This window comes from Copadichromis virginalis, linkage group LG13, assembly GCF_057382275.1.
Source record: "Copadichromis virginalis isolate Kocher_CV1m ecotype Utaka linkage group LG13, C_Virginalis_male_GT1.1, whole genome shotgun sequence".
Taxonomy (NCBI): domain Eukaryota; kingdom Metazoa; phylum Chordata; class Actinopteri; order Cichliformes; family Cichlidae; genus Copadichromis; species Copadichromis virginalis.
The window spans coordinates 18,792,812-18,812,048 of NC_140630.1; the positions used below are offsets into that span (position 1 = coordinate 18,792,812).

Sequence of the window (19,237 nt, forward strand, 5' to 3'; positions counted from 1 at the left end):
TCATATAAGGATTCTTACAACTTATTGGTTTTGACTCCTGGCTTCTCAGTTCAGTGGTCTCTAATGGTTCAAGTAAGGATTATCTCTCCTATTTCTGAGTGTGTGCGAGCCTTCATAAATAACTGCAGACAGAGTGTGCCGACCGAGATATACCATAAGAAGTTTGTGTGTGTCCTTAAACTTTCCAGTCTTGGTTCAACAGTGCTGTTTTCAGTCACAGGTGGCACAAACAGCTACTGAAAAATTTAATAATCTCCAAGCTCTGGATTAAGTCTCAGTAACTGCCACCTCAGGTTTGCTTGCACTGACTGTTTATTTTGGTTTCTTTCTAAAAAATAAATAAATAAATAAAAAAAAAGGGAGAAGTTTGAATAAATCCCTCATCACCAGAACAAAACGGTCCACAATGAAAACTCACAACAATCGAGAAACTACAAGTAATTCTGTGAACAGTGCTGGGTATAACACGTGCTGAAGTAACACATTACTATGCACTATTCAATCAGTTTGCAGTTATAGTTATGTTTTTACTTGAAGTTTCTTCAGTTATCTGCATGATGAGCAGACTGAAAGAAAAAAAAATGCATTGCTTCCTTCACACTTACACTACAATCAGCAATAAGTTTCAATGCAGGGAGGAGAAAAATAGAGCAGTCTGTAGTAGGGATGAGTACCGGTATCCGGTGCCATCCTGACATAAACGGTAGTAAGCAGACCGAAACGTAGCGCACATTTTGGTGCTTTATTTCAGTGCTTTCTTTTTTCCTGAGCTGTGATACACTTTGGATTCTAGCCAATCATTTTACATTTCCGAGGATAGTAGGCAGGTCCAGGTACGTACGTCCTTTTAGAGCAGAGCTACAGATTAAAAATGCCCAAGCCGAAGCGGTCAAAAGTCTGGCTGTACTTCACAGCAAAAGATGCAAACTCAGCAGCCTGCAACAAGTGCTTTAAGGTGATACTGTGCAAAGCAGGTAACACCTCGAATCTGATGAAACACCTGGCGACGCGTAGTGTTTTTTTAAAAGCCGAGAAATGCGCCGTATTTGATAGCTTGCTGCAAGACCGAGCACATCTACTGCGGGTGTGGTGCCTGTTATCGGATCCCAAGAACCCGAAGAGTAGAGTCCTGGCCCCTAGCCCTGCCAGTGTAGCAGAAATGATGATGGATGATGATGGCAGCAGCAGCCGTTATTCTCTGGGTGAGTGGCTTAATGTTGTTCCTGTGTAATTTACGTTGAGTAAATTACATGCATTATTACATTAATGCATGTAAAGTGAACTAGCTAACACCGTTGTAGTTACATGCGGCTGTCTTCTTGTTTGATAGAGTGATACCATATATGCCCTATAGCTGCAGAAAAGGCTAACATTGTTATCTTTTTACAAAAAACAGCTAAACATGAGAGGTTTTAGGACAAAGATTGTGTTTTCCATTGTTTAAGCACCTTTTCCAACCAAAGGAGGTATGTTGTATCAACAGAAAAGGCTAACTTGGTTATCATTTTGCAAAAGAGACTGCTAAAAATAAAAACATAAGAGCTTTTTGGACAAAGTTTGTGTTCTCCAGTCTTTAAGCACCGGCACCGTTTCAAAAGTACCGGTTGGGCACCGTTATCAGATAAAACCTAAACGATACCCATCCCTAGTCTGTAGTGTTTGAGGAGTGTAGATGTGGACATTACTTTCATTTTTGTTATTAGAAAGAACAAGCAGTGTGATGGTAAAGTACAAACTGTGTCCAAGAAAGAAACAACTGAATTAAGGTCTTTACACATAAACACGTAAAATCCATCCATGTAAATATTTCATCTGTTAAAAACATTTTTCAGACTCACTTGTAATGCAGCCATTCACAGTAACCATGTAATTTTGCAGGGCAAATTTGCAGCATTAATATTTTTCGAACCAAGCTCGCTTTTTTTCCCCTTTAGACTTTTTCAGATCTGAAAAAACAGATCTGACCGATTAGGTAACAAGTAACTCAAAATGTGTGCCGGTGCTGAATAAAGTTAAATAATACTATTTTACCTCAAACACACAGCTAGGTCAACTAGCTACTGTGTTACTCTTAATAAAAATAACAAGTAATGTGTAAAACATTACTTTTTGAATATCAAACCCATCACTGGATATGAAACATTAAGTGATCCAGACTTAAGTCTGTAATTTCAGGAGCAAATGAAGACACTAAACACATATCAAGTATTGACAACAGCTAAAGTAACCAAAGAAATTGTGGTTGTAAAATTGTGAAAATGGTAACATGTTAATATCAATTTTTAGAAAACAGATAAAACATCTGAGGTATCAGTGCTTAATTGTGGTGCTGTGGGGAGGGTTTGTTTTGTTTTTAAACAGAGTTTAAATGTGTTTTGCAAGCCCTGAAAATTGTGTGATGTTATGAGTGATTTTGACTATGAGCAAAATTTTTGTTCCACCCCTATGTATGTTGAAGCCCTGGAACTCAGACAGTTTTCATTATATGAAGGTCAAATTTTGCATAGCTTCACTGAATAGACTACAGTTGTTGTCTGAGTAGATCCGCTGATTCTGAGGGGGTCAGGTGAGCAACACTCATCGATTTCCCATGAAATAAGATAATCTTCAGATAGTTATTGTATCTGAGCTAAATGATGGTCAGCAGGATTATACCCAATAAGATGATGATGATCCTTTGTTGGTTTTAATAGAAACAGGCAGACATGTGATGATCAAGAATCACAATGTGAACAAAAACACGGGCTTTCACGCACACTGCTCCTCTCTCTAATCCTATAAATAATAGAGCCGGCTAGATTCTAGGAAGAGAGAAAGCAGCCTCTCATACACGTAGTTTAGCCTAAAAGTTAAAGAAGAACTGAAGCGACAGATTGAGTGATCAGTGTAGCATGAAGAATTAAACATTAATTGCTCGATGTAACACACCATCTCCTGCCGCACATACACATACATAGACACATACACATTCAGGGTTGCATGATCTGATAATGACAGGTTAAAATTTAATAAAGCCAGCTTTTCGGTCAATGGGATGAAGAGAGGAAGAAAAAGAGACTAATTATTATTTATATGTCTGGGATTTTAAAGTAAGGCAAAGAGTACAATAACTTCAGGCAGTTCTAAGGAAGAGCATAAATAATGTGAAAGATACTAAAAGTAAAATAAAACTAATAAAAAATGTAAAAGGGCTCTAAAAGCAGAATAAAACATGCGTGCGTTAAAGTACCCTGTGTATTTTCTTGTAAACAAACAAACAAAAATAAATATACTTCATTCACTGTTAGTTTCTACAATAGATTATGCGTATCCTTATAATCCTGTACGTTAACATTCATGTTTACTTGTAAGCAAGCAAGCCTTTTTCCTGCCTCTGCTGAGTTTCTTGGCTTGTTATCACCACCTGTTGACACTGGGCAGACAATCATAGAAAAACTTCTCCATCGCTGTAGTAGAGGTCAAATACTCCAGATGGTTACCTTTTATAGGTACCATCAGTCAGACACAAGGACAGCATTTATGTTTGTAATCTGATTTAATCGCTGACCCAGTCAAAGTGAGAATTTTTCAACCTTCCGGGCCTTATGTCTTTCATTTTGCTGCAAAAAGTCTTAAAGCTGCTTAAATGCTCTTAAATGTAAAAAAAAAAAAAAAAAAAAAAACTTTATTGTGTTGTGCTGCAAAATAAACCTATTGTCCTTATATGAGGACATACTTTTACATCCAACTAATCTCAAGTACGCATCCAAATCAAGAGCTCAGGTCTCAGGCGGATAATGAATTGATCTTTTGTTGAGTCAGTCACAAATCCTATTTCCTTTTCCTAGTCTTTTAGTTACTGGAATGTAGAAAATTGTGGTTACCATTCACACTCAATCCCGAACATGAATTTGTCTGAAATTGTGAAGCAGAGCCGCATGACGAATCAGGAGTTGATAGAAGCAGTGACATTTTCGAGAGCATTAATGGGCTGTTTACCAATATACAGGAGTCATCGATATTGTTGCCTTTAAATCAATCAAACAAAAGTTTACCATAGAAAGTTTTGTACTTATTAGTTTCACTGTGGAGGAGAAGTAACATGTTAGATTTCTTTTTTTTTTTTACACTAAATTTACAGCTCAACTTCTGAAAACTTTGTGTGAAAAGATCGTGTACATTATCTAACTTTGTCTCAGATTTTCACCTTGGGTGTGACAAAAGCTTCACTTGGTCCTACACCAAAAGCTTTTATCTCCAGCATTGACAGCAGGGGTGAGGTATAGCCCGTCAGACTCTCTGCTTGTACCTGACAGCTTTATTGAAAATGTACAGAGGCTTCCCTGCAACACTGAGGCCCCATCAGCTGAGCAGCAGTAAAATTTCACAATATCTACTGTATATAAGCCTGTTATCCAACAGGAAGATAAAAAAAATTTCTATTGGGGATATGAAGAAGGTGATAAAAAGAAGTAGGAGGAAGGGTGAGGCTGCTCAAGTATAAGAGTTCTACATCCATTGTTCATTCAAATCCCGTGACATGTGTCCAGCGTTTGTGCCAAGACTCAGCCGCCTGTTCTCAGCACATGTACATGTGCCTTTTTGCATCAATTTTTTTCAAGTGTTTACTTCCAGGACTCTGACTCACCACCAGCACCAAGATGTCCAGGGTGTGAAAGCAGCACAGCCAAACACCGGCAACAGTCCATTAGCAACTATTACCATAGAAAATCAACACAAAGAACAACACTTCACACTGCTGGCCCAATTATCAGCTTCAGTCAAATTCCAGTAACTCTTAATTATATTCTTGCAAGGACAAAAAAGCAGTTACTGTCGCAACACGTCAGTAAAATAACCATAAAATATAAAAATTGGCAGACGACGAAAGAACATTGTGGCAGACAGATAGAGGGGTCAGAGACATAAGAAGAAAGATGAGTTCAGAAGCATGCAGAGTTACTGCACTTAACCTATTGATGAAGCTACAGATCTAGGCTAGATGTTCATTTGAATGAACTGTCAGTAGCAGAATTAACATAGCTGTGTGACTGATCTCATCCTTTCGGTTTATAGATTCAAAACTTAAAAACTATCGTATTTAGCTTCATAGTGAATAATATAAAACACTAAGAAAAATACTATGCAGACTTTATGTGCGTGTGTGTGTGTATGTGTCACAAGTGACAAGATAATGATTTTCCACAGATTTGGAATTGGTGCCGCAGTCTGTGCAGGCTTCCACATGAGCGCAAAGGCACACAGGAATGTTGGAGGGCAGATGTGACACTGACACTCAAGTATCTGGCAAAGACACACACACACGCACGCACATACACATTCTCACATGCATTTGTTTTTAACACTATTTATGTGGCAGGCAAAGGCACCAGCTGGTGAAATCCACTCAACACTCTATTCACTGAGGACATGTGACGGTGGAGGGAAGGAGAGGAGAAAGAGAGAGGGAGTGGGAAGAGAGGGAGAAGCAAGAAAGAGGCACAGGTGGAAACACTTATCTTCAGGGATGTGTGGTTAAGGCTTAAATACAAACAAAAAAGCAGGAAAGTTTTCACACACAGACACACACACACACACACACACATATAATCCCAGACACACATCCAGTCCTTCAGGTTTGTAGAACCCCATCTTCCCAGAATCCTGTGTGTCCAGCCTCCAGGCTCGAGTCTTACACTGTATTAAAGATGTAAATGGATTTATTAACAAGCATATCAAAATGCATCCTTCATATCAAATCCTCCTCAGCTTACTGAATACACAGCAGCTTATTCTGCTTGGTAATCAAAGCAGATTATGATGGATACACATGCAAATAGCTAGAAACTAATATTATGTGATCTAAAACTGCCCAGACGGTTTAAGGTTAAACAGTATATAATGCAGAATAACAGAACAGTTAAAGTGAGCTACAAAATCATTCGTATCCATGGAGATGAATGTTATTTCCTTATAGAGTAGTGACTGCATCCTACAGCCTGTTTATTTATACCCTCCCCTTTTATATGCTGTGAGGACTCTCAAGGGCTGCAAGGATGACTTAATGCAGAATGACAATCCACAGTGAAGTACAAGTTTGTGAGAGTCATTTGGGAAAGGGTCAATATGCACACGTATAGAAGCTTTAATCTATAATTGAAATGCAATTTCATTGTTCTTGACAATGACAATAAATAAATAAATACTAAATACTAAACGTTTACCTCAGATAAGCCAAAGCAAAGGAAAGCAGGAACCACAGCAACTCGAGCAAAACTTCAAATATCACACACTCTTGATTTAAGTAGGACTAGCCTGCAAATATTTTTATATGGTTTTATTATTATCCCTCTGTGGCATGAATTTTAGTGTATAAGATATTTCACCCTATTTTTTGAGAGCTTGTGTGTCCCTGTTGATGTAACAGTCAACAAATTTGTACCCCTCACCTCTCCTTACCAGAAACTGGTTTATTGCCTCAGGGCAACAATGCACCAAAAGGTACCAAAATCTCACAGCTTTCTAAATAATCTCATTTAACAAACATGTAATTTTATATTTTAATATACTTGTGTTTCTTTGCCCTTCATAAAGTCCTCACCCAACTCCAGATGAACTGTCATCACGTACATACACACATTATTGCTCACGTATGTCTGACCCTCGACTGATCCCTGATCTCCTAACTGTTCTTCAAAGCTGATTCTGGGGTCTGCTCTTACTCACTGTCACTCTCATCACCTTCACTGTCCTCACCCTAACTGTCCAATCACATCGTTTTCTCAATGCATGATTTGAGTACTTACATATCAAACTACTACATCCTCTACTGCTTTGAGTGTTCTCAAAACATTAACACAGATGTTCTCCTGAGGACCCCAATCCAAGCTCAACTCACCTTATTCAAATGATCTCCTGGGTATTAAATGATGCAACTGCCTAATTACACGATGGTCATTTGGAATAAGTGTGTTGTAGCAGGGGAACACCTAAAACCTAACACGAGTTGTCCCAAGGACCAGAGTTTAGAAGCACTCCTTCAGCATTATTACCGGAAGAAAACTGGTCTAACTGCATAATGTTGCCCTGAGGAAACAAAATAATGTTGTATTAGTAATAAATGAAATCAAAATCTGAGTTTAACCAACCAAATGTGTTCCTTCATATATTCATGAACATATTTGGATATTATTTACAAGTTATTCCAATTTAAACATATATTAAAATGATATTAGTCTAAGCAATAACTGGTACTGGGTCCCATGTGGATTTGGTTCCTGAAAGGATTGCTTCACTCACAGGTCAAAGGTCAAGTGTTCTTCTACTACTCATTTTACTGAACAGTGATGCGTCTTGCATCATTAAATAATAAATAATACTATCCCATATATGATTTTAGATTTTAGTGTGCACACTGTGTTATTCACACAATCATAATCAACAGATTTGCTTTGTTCTTGCTAGTAAGATGTACTAACTTACATACTAACAGCAGTTCTCAGTGATGCTGGCATATAAGTACAGTTCCTACACACATGAAACTCACTGATCTGTGATTATAAGAAGCTGTCATCCACAAATATTTGCTAAAATAGAGCCCATCTGGAGATGGGAAAACACCAGATTGTTGTTTCAGGCCAATGATTACGGAGTACTTATTACTACTTCATACAATATTTTGTCCTCTCAAGTCAGCATGTGTCCATCTTTAAACTCAACTTGTGATTTTGTCTTGAACAGCTGTTATACTGTCATGCTGACAAAACCTGCCAAAGAACAATTGACATACACTCACAGGGTAAAAACAATTTGTATCCCTGTGTCAGCTGGTTACTATCATATGATCATACAGCGGGTGAAGATGGATAAAAATCGGTCAAGTGCCAAAAATGTATGGATGTTGGGTGCTGCACATATACACAAACATGCTTACAAGCTTTAAATATGTCACAACTAAATTAAACAAATAAATGAGACAAAAAAAATGTTTATGTGTCTGTCATGTTTGCAGCAACACAATGAACACTGTTATCCATCTCCTGCGCTAGTGCTGAGGTTTCTTTAACAAATGCTTCAATAGTGCAGAATTTGGCTGTCCTGTTGCAGAGCAAACACCAGAACATAATCATTGTGGTGTTGCTGACATCTGCAGGCAGAAAACTGCATAGCAACAGCACAGAGCAGCCATCAGCCCTCAGGGCAAACAGATGGACTGAGAAGGCAGGCACATGGGAGAAGAAACTTAAAAACTTCACAAACCCATACACACACAACTAAGTTTAATGAAGACCAGAGAGGAAGAGAGGCTATTAATGAAAGGGAAACACTTTAAGTAACTAATGATGCATGGCTCTTCCAGCTGGAAGAGAAATACCACGGTAGAGCACTTTAATTTGATCACTAATGAATATTCATTAAAAGCTGTTTTAAAGATAAGAAATATCGATAGTGAAATAATTATTCCTGTGTGCATGAGCAAATATTTGCTCGTGTGTCTGTAGGCATGTCAAGGCTGAGTTACCCCGACATAACTTAAATAGCTTCGATATCCCAGATCTGAGCCCCTTTTTTTTAAATTATGTGAGAGGCACTTTCATTGAATTAAACCACATAAGGAAAGGCACTACATCAGCTTTGGAGCAAAGGCTGTCATAAAGATAACAACAAAACAAAATAAAAACTATTAAAGTATACTGAAATAATATTCTGATCGATGTACCACTGCACAAACATTTTTTTTAGCTATGATATTTTGATAATTATATATACACAATCATTAAAAATCGCCACAAATTAAATTTAGCACTAGAATAAACACATTATTTCATTAAGATGCTTGTACTTAACAGTGTTGACCAGTAGAGGGCAGACAGAGCTCAGTAAACTCACAGACATGATTGAGCATATCAAAGCTACTGCATGTCAAACACATTATATTATATATAATTATATCAAATAAAAATAATCATTACATTCCTTCTGTATTTCAGTTTTGGGGATGATAACAGACAAAAATGCAAACATTCAACGCTTCTTTTATCTAATCTCCACAAATAATATATCTAATCTGCACATATAACTAAAGACATTTTATAGCTTAGTCAGTTAATCATCTTGCCCTGTGAAAATACAGAAGCGGTGTAACTGAACCATTGCAAAGTCAGAGGTTAACTGCAGCTGAGATGTTTATCTACATCAACCTACAGCAAAGCACCAGCTTCTGATTTAGGAATTAGACTTTTGCTATGCTCCCTGCTCTGGACATCAGCTTAATCTGTAAATCTGCATCAGTTCAGTGATGGTAAAAGAGGTTGAAAGGTCATGAGAGGACATGCTGATGTGTCATATGAAAAAGAATAACATCATACAGGAATCAAAACGCCGCTACATTTGTCAAAAGCTAATCTTGGTTTTCGCTGTGGTTCAGATGAAACAGAAACAAAACAATAAATAATAGATAGAAGACAACTCCCGTTCACTCTACCCTTGTCTATGATTACATAAACATACTCTCTTCCACTGGTCCAAGTGTTTATACCCTTTGGGAGCTCACATATTCCCTTAGATAAAGTCAGGAATGATGCTACTACTATAAGATGGAGAGGGTACTGACCCATGGGAGACAAGAGTGACAAATAAAGCAATGTAATAAAGCAAAAAATGGATTGCTGGGCCACAAAGGCCATAAATAAACCCAAGAGAAGATCCTGTACCGTTTGCATTTGTTTTATTGCAAGACACCAACCAGTCAGTCATCAGTCAGTCAAGCCTAACAGTGCAAGAGGGGAGCCACATGCTGCTACCTGCACCTGCGTGAAGGTATTAAACATCACTGAGTGACAAAAGGTCTCTGATAAACTCTTGCGATTACTCCACCTTTGCCACATCTTGCTTCCCTCTTATTTTACATGTTACACCGTGTATTTCTTCTGAAGCCGACTCTATCTTTCTCTCTCTGTCACACCCAGCCTCTCGGCTGCTTGACTGCTGTTCTTCCCCCCTGTCTCTCCATGCCTGTGTGAAGGCAGGCAGCAGGTGTTTTGTGACTCGAAGATCAGAGAGCCTCAGAGAGATGGAGCCCCTGTGAGCCAGGCTGTGTAGGAGGAGGAGGAGAGAAAGTCTACACTTCCATTTTCAGCCTGCCTTCTCACTGCTACAGGAAAGAGCTCTTATCCCTCCCCCAGACCAACATCACCGCCAGTACAATACAACTGCATGTCTTATCGATATCATGTGCTCCTAAAGGCTGAGTGAAGAGCCTTTTTTAGAGAGAACGGGAGCTTACTGCTAACATAGCAAATGAGGGGGAGAAGGGAGAGGGAGGGTTGGACGCAGGTAGAGCCTGTGAAAAAATTTGTAGTCACACTAAAATACAGGATGACTTTGATCTCATTAAATTTATCACTTTTGAGGTCACCCAATTTCACAGCACCCCACTCTCTGACCTAAAACTAGTTTCAGGGATGCTGACTCAGGACACTGCTTTACTGCTTTACTCACTCATTTTTTTGTTTCTTTTTTTTCTCCTTTTTTAACTATAGGTTTTTGAATTATAATAGATTAGTATCCACGCAGTCGCAGTAACGATTCCAGAGTTAATGGCAGGAACGCTCACTGAAGCACATCGTTTGTAAAAACCTGCTTCTTTTTTACTTTGCCTCTTTCTCTCTCATCTGCTCACTTTTTCCCAAAGCAGCAGCCAGAAGTGCTCAACTGTGCCTTTCTTGTTCATGTATTCTACATTTTAAAGCCAGGTGGGAGGCTTCCAGGTTATGAGTAAATAACAGAACCATAACATATACTTTGGCATAGAAGTATCTGACTGTCCTACTTTAAATACAGTTAGATCCAGAAGTTCTTTGACTCTGTGACATTTTTTGTGTCACACACTTTCACCTTTGATCGATTTTGCAAAAATAATGCTGTTCATGATAACTGTTCAGGAAGTACAACAGTTTTGGAGTTGATTCAAAGTAAAACACTTGCAACTGGTAGCTGTTCAGTGGAACTCAAACTTAATATGGGGTTCAAAGAGATGTTGATGCAAGTGTAGGAGCCAATCATTGGTTGAAAAAAGTAAAAGTAAAGTTCAGAGAGAGAAAAGATTAGATTTCAAGATTAGGCTTAAAACTTTCCTTTTTGCTAAAGCATATACAGTGGGGCAAAAAAGTATTTAGTCAGCCACCGATTGTGCAAGTTCCCCCACTTAAAATGATGACAGAGGTCAGTAATTTGCACCAGAGGTACACTTCAACTGTGAGAGACAGAATGTGAAAAAAAAAAATCCATGAATTCACATGGTAGGATTTGTAAAGAATTTATTTGTAAATTAGGGTGGAAAATAAGTATTTGGTCACCTCAAACATGGAAAATCTCTGGCCCTCACAGACCTGTAACGTCTTCTGTAAGAAGCTTTTCTGTCCCCCACTCGTTACCTGTATGAATGGCACCTGTTTGAACTCATCATCTGTATAAAAGACACCTGTCCACAGCCTCAAACAGTCAGTGAATCTACAATAGGCAAGCAGCTTGGTGTGAAAAAATCAACTGTGGGAGCAATCATCAGAAAATGGAAGACATACAAGACCACTGATAATCTCCCTCGATCTGGGGCTCCACACAAGATCTCATCCCGTGGGGTCAAAATGATCATGAGAACGGTGAGCAAAGATCCCAGAACCACACGGGGGAACCTGGTGAATGACCTGCAGAGAGCTGGGACCAAAGTAACAAAGGTCACCATCAATAACACACTACAACGGCAAGGAATCAAATCCCGCAGTGCCAGACGTGTTCCGCTGCTGAAGCCAGTGCATGTCCAGGCCCGTCTGAAGTTTGCCAGAGAGCACATGGATGATACAGCAGAGGATTGGGAGAATGTCATGTGGTCAGATGAAACCAAAGTAGAACTTTTTGGTATAAACTCAACTCGTCGTGTTTGGAGGAAGAAGAATACTGAGTTGCATCCCAAGAACACCATACCTACTGTGAAGCATGGGGGTGGAAACATCATGCTATGGGGCTGTTTTTCTGCCAAGGGGACAGGACGACTGATCCGTGTTAAGGACAGAATGAATGGGGCCATGTATCGTGAGATTTTGAGCCAAAACCTCCTTCCATCAGTGAGAACTTTGAAGATGAAACGAGGCTAGGTCTTCTAACATGACAATGATCCAAAACACACCGCCCGGGCAACAAAGGAGTGGCTCCGTAAGAAGCATTTGAAAGTCCTGGAGTGGCCTAGCCAGTCTCCAGACCTCAACCCCATAGAAAATCTGTGGCGGGAGTTGAAAGTCCGTGTTGCTCGGCGACAGCCCCAAAACATCACTGCTCTCGAGAAGATCTGCATGGAGGAATGGGCCAAAATACCAGCTACTGTGTGTGCAAACCTGGTAAAGACCTATAGTAAACGTTTGACCTCTGTTATTGCCAACAAAGGTTATGTTACAAAGTATTGAGTTGTATTTTTGTTATTGACCAAATACTTATTTTCCACCCTGATTTACGAATAAATTCTTTACAAATCCTACCATGTGGATTCATGGATTTTTTTTTCACATTCTGTCTCTCACAGTTGAAGTGTACCTCTGGTGCAAATTACTGACCTCTGTCATCATTTTAAGTGGGGGAACTTGCACAATCGGTGGCTGACTAAATACTTTTTTGCCCCACTGTAGTTAGGGCTGGACCAGGTGACCCTGAATCCTTCCTTGGTTATGCTGCAATAGACATAGGCTGCCGGGGATTCCCATGATGCATTGAGTTTTTCCTTTCCAGTCACCTTTCTCACTCACTATGTGTTAGTAGACCTCTCTGCATTGAATCATATCTGTTATTAACCTCTGTCTCTCTTCCACAGCATGTCTTTATCCTGTTTTCCTTCTCCCACCCCAACCGGTCGCAGCAGATGGCCCCGCCCCTCCCTGATCCTGGTTCTGCCGGAGGTTTCTTCCTGTTAAAAGGGAGTTTTTCCTTCCCACTGTCGCCAAAGTGCTTGCTCATAGGGGGTCATATGATTGTTGGGCTTCTCTCTGTATCTTCTGTACAATACAAAGCGCCTTGAGGCGACTTTTGTTGTGATTTGGCACTATATGAATAAAATTGAATTGAATTGAAAAACTTTAGGAAAATGAACAATGTATTCTTAAAAAGAAGGAAGAATCCTTCTTCTAACTTATCATCATTATCCAAATCTACACTGAAGAGACGCTGTCATGAGTGGATATACAGAGGGTTAAGAACAAGATGCGAACCACTGGTTACAAGAAGGCCAGATTAGACTTAAACGATCTTTGAACAGATGAAACCAAGTGGAACTTGTACCAGAATGATGCGAAGAGAAAAATACACAGAAGGAGAAAAATAGCTCACAATTCAAGGCATACCACAACATCAAACATGGTGGGAGCAATGTTATGGCATGGACATGAGGGACTCCCAGTGGAACCTGGTCACTAATGTTTATTGATGATCTGACCGCTGATAGAAGTAGTAGAATAAATTGTGAAATGTACAGAGCCATACTCTGTTCAGATTCAGCCAAATGCTGCAAAACTGATGGATGGTGTTACACAGAGAGAATGGAAAATGACCCAAAGCATACTGAAAAACCAACCCCAGAGTTTCTGACGACCAAGAAATGGGAAATTCTTCAATGGACAAGACAGCCAGCTGATCTCCCCCCAACAGAGCATGCTGTTCAGATATTAAATATAAAACTTAAGTTTAAAAACAAACCTTATATTAAAGATTATGTTAATTTGCCCAGTTACTTTTGAGTCTGTGACCTAGCTGTACTTTTATGTTTGCTGTATGTTTTTAGGAAATCACTTTACTCATACAAATATTTAAAAAGTAATGCACGTCTGGAAATGCTTGCTTCGTATATCTATCCTAAACCCTATCTAAACTTTTCTATCCCACAAGCTGTGTTAATGACTGATCTGAGTTTTTAAACCATAACCAGTTTTGAAATATGGCTGCATTATGTACATATAGAGAAACTTAACAGATTTTCCTCTCTCAAACCTCCAATATGCATACATTACTTATATACACTCAGAAAAATTATGGTTCTTAAATGGTTCTTCAGATGGCTTCATGGTTCTTTAAAGAACCATCATACGTCAAAGAACCTTTTTATTTTGTGGATGGTTCTTCAGCTATTACAAATGGTTCTTTAAAGAACAAAAGGTTCTTCATCCTTAGCAATCTAAGTTTGATGGTGTAAATGGCATAAATATTTATTCACTATAATGAGGCTGTGAATTATACTGTGTGTTTTCTTTGTGTGCATGTGTGGGCGAAGGGAGAGGGCGGGTTACCTGGCAATTACCCTTTAAGAGAAGATGGTAGGAAACTGAATATTCAAATAAAAGTTAGAAATATTTGCTTAAAAATATACTGGTGGCAGGGGTGGGGGCCAAAGCCTAAAGACCCTAACCCCCCCCACACACACACACACACACACACACACACCCCTAACCCCACAAACACATTATGAATATGGTGAGTTAACAAACAGTAGACACAATACACACATTCAAGTACTGTACTTTAGTTTTAAATTTTAATAAAGCATTACTATTTTCTACTCCAAGGCATTACCTTTGAGATTATTATATATTTTTGAAAATACAGCATAATGATAATACTAGTTGTTGTAAACTTTACAAACCACCCAGCAGTATGTAAAGTCAAATTATAAGATACAAGTAAATAACAATTGCAGAACAGAATGTCAGTGTAATGAACACACTTCGTTTTGACAAAGCACAGCTTAGGTAAATGATCTGAGTAGTTGTTCATCACTGAGCAATTTGTTAATATGTGTTTCGAGCCAAATAAATGACAGGGAGAGAGAGTGACGTCAGAACACGTCATACTATAACCTCCCGGGAGCGAACGGAGGGGGTCAGTCGTTGGGATGCGCATGCGCAGACAGAGTGTGCGAGCGGCGGGCCTTGACCTTTCGGGGGAAAAAACTCACGGACGGTGACAGCGAAACGGATAACAGTCTTCAGTACCTGCTGGACTTTGAAGCTGTGGATTCTGGGACTGTTAGAAAAGGTAAAACATTTCCATTAAAACCTTATTACTGTTTTGTTTTTGTTACTCGTCATTGTAGCTTGCTGTTAATGTTGTGCTAACAGTAGCGATTAGCTAGATACGTTAGCCGTTGAGGTCAGCGCAATTTAGTATCCGGTATACAGAAACTGTTTTCCTAACAAAACCACTGTTATAATTAAGTGAAGGTGCTCCCAGCTAATTTGAACCTTTGGCTTCTAAAATATGTGGTTCAATTGCGTGCTGCGTACATAACCTAATGTCAGCTAGACCGAAATTAAAATTTAATATATTGTTAAAGTCACTAAAATGGCGCCTGAAGCCTGTTGTGAGCTCTGTGTCTGCTCTAGAAACTCTGAAATTCTGTAGATCTGAGCCGTACATTAAATACTCACATGAACCTGTACTTTGAATTCTGTATGAGCTGTATAAAATACAGCTATGCATAAGAGTTTTGAATGAATAATTAGATTAGATAACTCTTCATTGTCTAATCGAATTATATAGAAATTAATAGAAAGTGGTTCTTTAGACTGATGCCATAGAAGAACCTGTTTTGGTGCCACAAAGAACCTTTCAAACAATGGTTTCAAACATGAGAAGGTGTCTTTGACTGTTCCTGCATAACTTAGTTTCGGACTAGTTGACAAGTTATGCTCTGGTCATTTGATGTTTCCAAGATAGATGTTCTTTTGTAATATAGTTTAATTTTTTTGTATATTTCATTTATCCACCATCATACATCATACATACAAGCTAAGAAGAGGTCGTTATACTAACAAGAGGTATCAACGCTGGGCCAAAGTTCAGCACATGGTTAAAGTTTGTAATCCAGCCAGGGTGTAAATATCACTCAGCAGCCAGAGCTGAAGCAGGTAGCATCAACACATAAATCTACTCTACCCGGCTTAAATCACAAGAGCACCTCTGACCAAAAAGCTGTAGATTTTTCTTGTTTGCACAAATTAATCCAGATTCACATTAACTGTGTTCATAGCTCCAACAAAATGAGGAAGAGGAGGGGCAGAAACACAATTAGATTGAATTACAATTGGATGGAAGTTGAGGACAAGGAGAAGGAAGCTTAGGATGAGGAGGAAGAGAAGCAGCAGGAGCATCTTTAGGGATCCCTATGATGTCATTGAGGTTTGTTTCATTAATATGGTCCTTTCACAAAGAACGATGACATGTTTTAGTTCACGTACTTCCTGTATTAAATAGTGATATGCAAAATGTTGTGAAAAACCATGGAGCAGGTACGTATAGTGCATCTGCAGGTAAATGAACATCAAATCTCTAAGACAGACTGAAATCTGTATATTTATCACCCTTATGATAAAAACCCATGTCAGCCATTGGTTTATGGACTTTGTATTTTGAAGCCTCAACATTTGCATTATTGCTGTTGCTATGTTGGGACCATATTAGGATGAGGGATCAGAATCTGGAGTCATGCACACTATTATTTCATTTGGTGTGTATCCATAAGATTCGTACAGCAGATCCAAGTTGTGCCTTGAAAACAGGAAAGTCGTCTGCATAGAGGAGAACTGTAATAGCAGGCTTGTACAAAGTGAGGCTTTGTGCTCACATTTGCTGCAAACACTCATTTTACCCTGTTTTGATGCAGATTTCACTTGAAATCAGGCAAGAACTGGACTTATTTTTTACAATGTGTTCTTGTGAATTGATTGTGTATAGCATTTGTTTGATTGATTTGACTTTCTGCAAGACAACAGTCGTCCACTGGCCAAAACAATTTTCCAAATACCTTCACGTGATCTAGCCTGGATTTAGAAAAGAATAGCAAAAAAAATCTGCACCTCCTGCTTCAGATGCAATTTGTGTTTGTGTGTTCAGAGGCAGCGGCGAGAGGGGAGACCTCGGGTCATCCAGCTGGAGAGCCTGACCAGGAGGAGTCGAACATTAACTCAGCTCTTCCAGGGCACCCTGCAGACTCGGCTGTTGGCATCGACGAGGGATGACGTGAACGCCAAACTGGAGTCCATCACAGGTCAACTGCAGGTATGCGAGTCAGACCTTCTGAGGAGGGTTTCACTTTTCTCTCTTCTTTATAATTGACTCTTTTCTCTCTCTTTCAGCTCCTTGTATCAGAGTGGGAGGGATTTGAAGCACAAAGGGAGGAACTTGTCATTTGGTTGGCTGATATGGATGTCCGCCTGAGTGAGGTTGACCAGCTGACAGGAAACACCAGTGAAAAACTGAAACAACTGCAGGTGTGGGCTTGTTTTGATATGACATATATTTGATATGAAACATACGTCAGAGACATTGTCCTAAACTGGACTAACAAAGGACCATGAGTACAACATGAAAAGTACATTACATAGCGTAAGGCTGAAGTTCATTGATCATTTTAATCATAAACTTGTTGTTGAAATGTTTTTACTGAACATGCAAATATCTGCTGATGAAAATGTGTTGATGGTCTGTTATGAAGCTATTGCTATTTCTAATGTGTTTTATCACTTTCTGATGTTTTATTAATTAAACAATACATGTATTATTTGTTGTGTTATATATATAAATACTATATCTACAGATATTTATTTATAGTATAGCCAATATATTTAATTATTACTGTTTAAAACACTAATATGTGACATGTATTAGTAGTGATGTTGTGCTGAGGGTTAAAATGCCTTTTTGTCTTTTGGTAACTACAAAATGACAATAAACCATTAATATATGTCTATGCTGTGCTCGTATTTATTTTACCCTACTCAAATTCAATTTATAATGCATTTTATTTTGAAAGATTTAAAATGGTTTTTTTAAGAACCACTCAAAAAAGGTTCTTTAAAATGGTTCTTTTAAAGAACCATTTGAAGGACCTTTTTAAAAATGGTTCTTTAAAGAACCATTTTTAAAAAGGTTCTTTGAAAAACCATTAAAGGTGCCCCAAAGAACCATTTCTTGATGGTTCTTTGGGGCACCTTTAAAGGTTCTTCAATGAACCACTGAAAGAAATGGTTCTTCAAAGAACCATTGTTTGAAAGGTTCTTTGTGGCACCAAAAAAGGTTCTTCTATGGCATCAGTCTAAAGAACAACTTTTGGTTCCAGTTGGCACCTTTATTTTTCTGAGTGTATGTATATAAAAAAATAAGTGCAAAACACAGAATGTTAGCATATTATTAGGATTATCACACCAGAGGGGACATCGCATGGTGGGGTGAAGATGTAAACAAAGATTTATTGTAACATTAGCATTACAGCGCAAAAGCAGAAGGCCTAAATGAGTCTGTATTTGATGCAGCGAGCAAAGGTTGTCTCTGCTTCCATGAGAGCTGGATTGAGATTGTAAAAATTGATATCTGTTAACACTATACTAATATACATCAGCCTGAGGAGTAAAAATGACTGACATTGTTTGGAATTATTTTTAGTTGCACTTGTGTTTTGCTCCTGTTTAGCTGTTTAACACTAGCAACTACAGTAGCTTGTTTTACTGTATTTTGCGTCTGCAAATTTGAAATACCAAAACATACAAAAGAAAAAAACTTAGAGCTGTAGCATCATTAATCAGACAATGTAACTAACTAACTAACACTAACTAACACAGTAGGTTTATAGCACGTGAAAAAAGTTTTGAACTACAATTAAATTATTTAGAAAAAAATGCTGAAATGTCTCTGTGAATTTGGAAAACTAACATAAAACATAAATATAGAGGAAATGTCCTTAGTTTTAGTATTTGTTAGTCTGGTACAATTTGTTATTACAACTTTGCTGATGAGTATTTAGTGGACGTGTTTATTGAGACTCTGGATGTCTGCAAGACAGTTAACTGCTCTCAAATAGCTCTGTTTTTATTGTAATACATACTTTATACTGGTTTTCAAAACTAAGAATCGTTAACTTTTTTTAAAACCAAACTTTATTACACACAAAGTGAGTTGCAAAAACTCAACACAAAATTTTACATTTTTCACATCCAACTTGTCATTTAATCTAATGTGTGTGTGTGTGTGTGTGTATATATATATATATATATATATATATACACACCGCATGAAGCATGATTTTTTTTTTTTTTTGGGGGGGGAATTCCTCCACAAATAATTGTGAAAAATGAAGTCAACATTAAGCAATGATGAGCTGATCCTGATGTTTTAAGAAATTCTGGGTTCATCCTAATTTCCATGAGGAGACAGCAGGAAGACAAATTTC

The 19,237-nt window shown here is 38.4% G+C and overlaps 1 protein-coding gene and 1 long non-coding RNA gene across 3 annotated transcripts in view; one reads left to right on the forward strand and one right to left on the reverse strand.

Annotated features, from left to right (window-relative positions):
- LOC146695529 (A-type potassium channel modulatory protein KCNIP2) overlaps window positions 1–19,237 on the reverse strand; it is a 126,894-nt gene that overhangs the window by 55,537 nt on the left and 52,120 nt on the right. The window lies entirely within an intron of this gene.
- Window positions 14,750–17,149, forward strand: LOC146695530 (uncharacterized). Of its 2 annotated transcripts, none has more exons than XR_014923595.1 (3): window positions 14,750–15,048; window positions 16,043–16,191; window positions 16,906–17,149. It is a non-coding gene; the product is annotated as an uncharacterized LOC146695530 (long non-coding RNA). The 2 variants fall into 2 exon arrangements; XR_014923596.1 differs by lacking the exon at window positions 14,750–15,048 and adding an exon at window positions 15,760–15,920.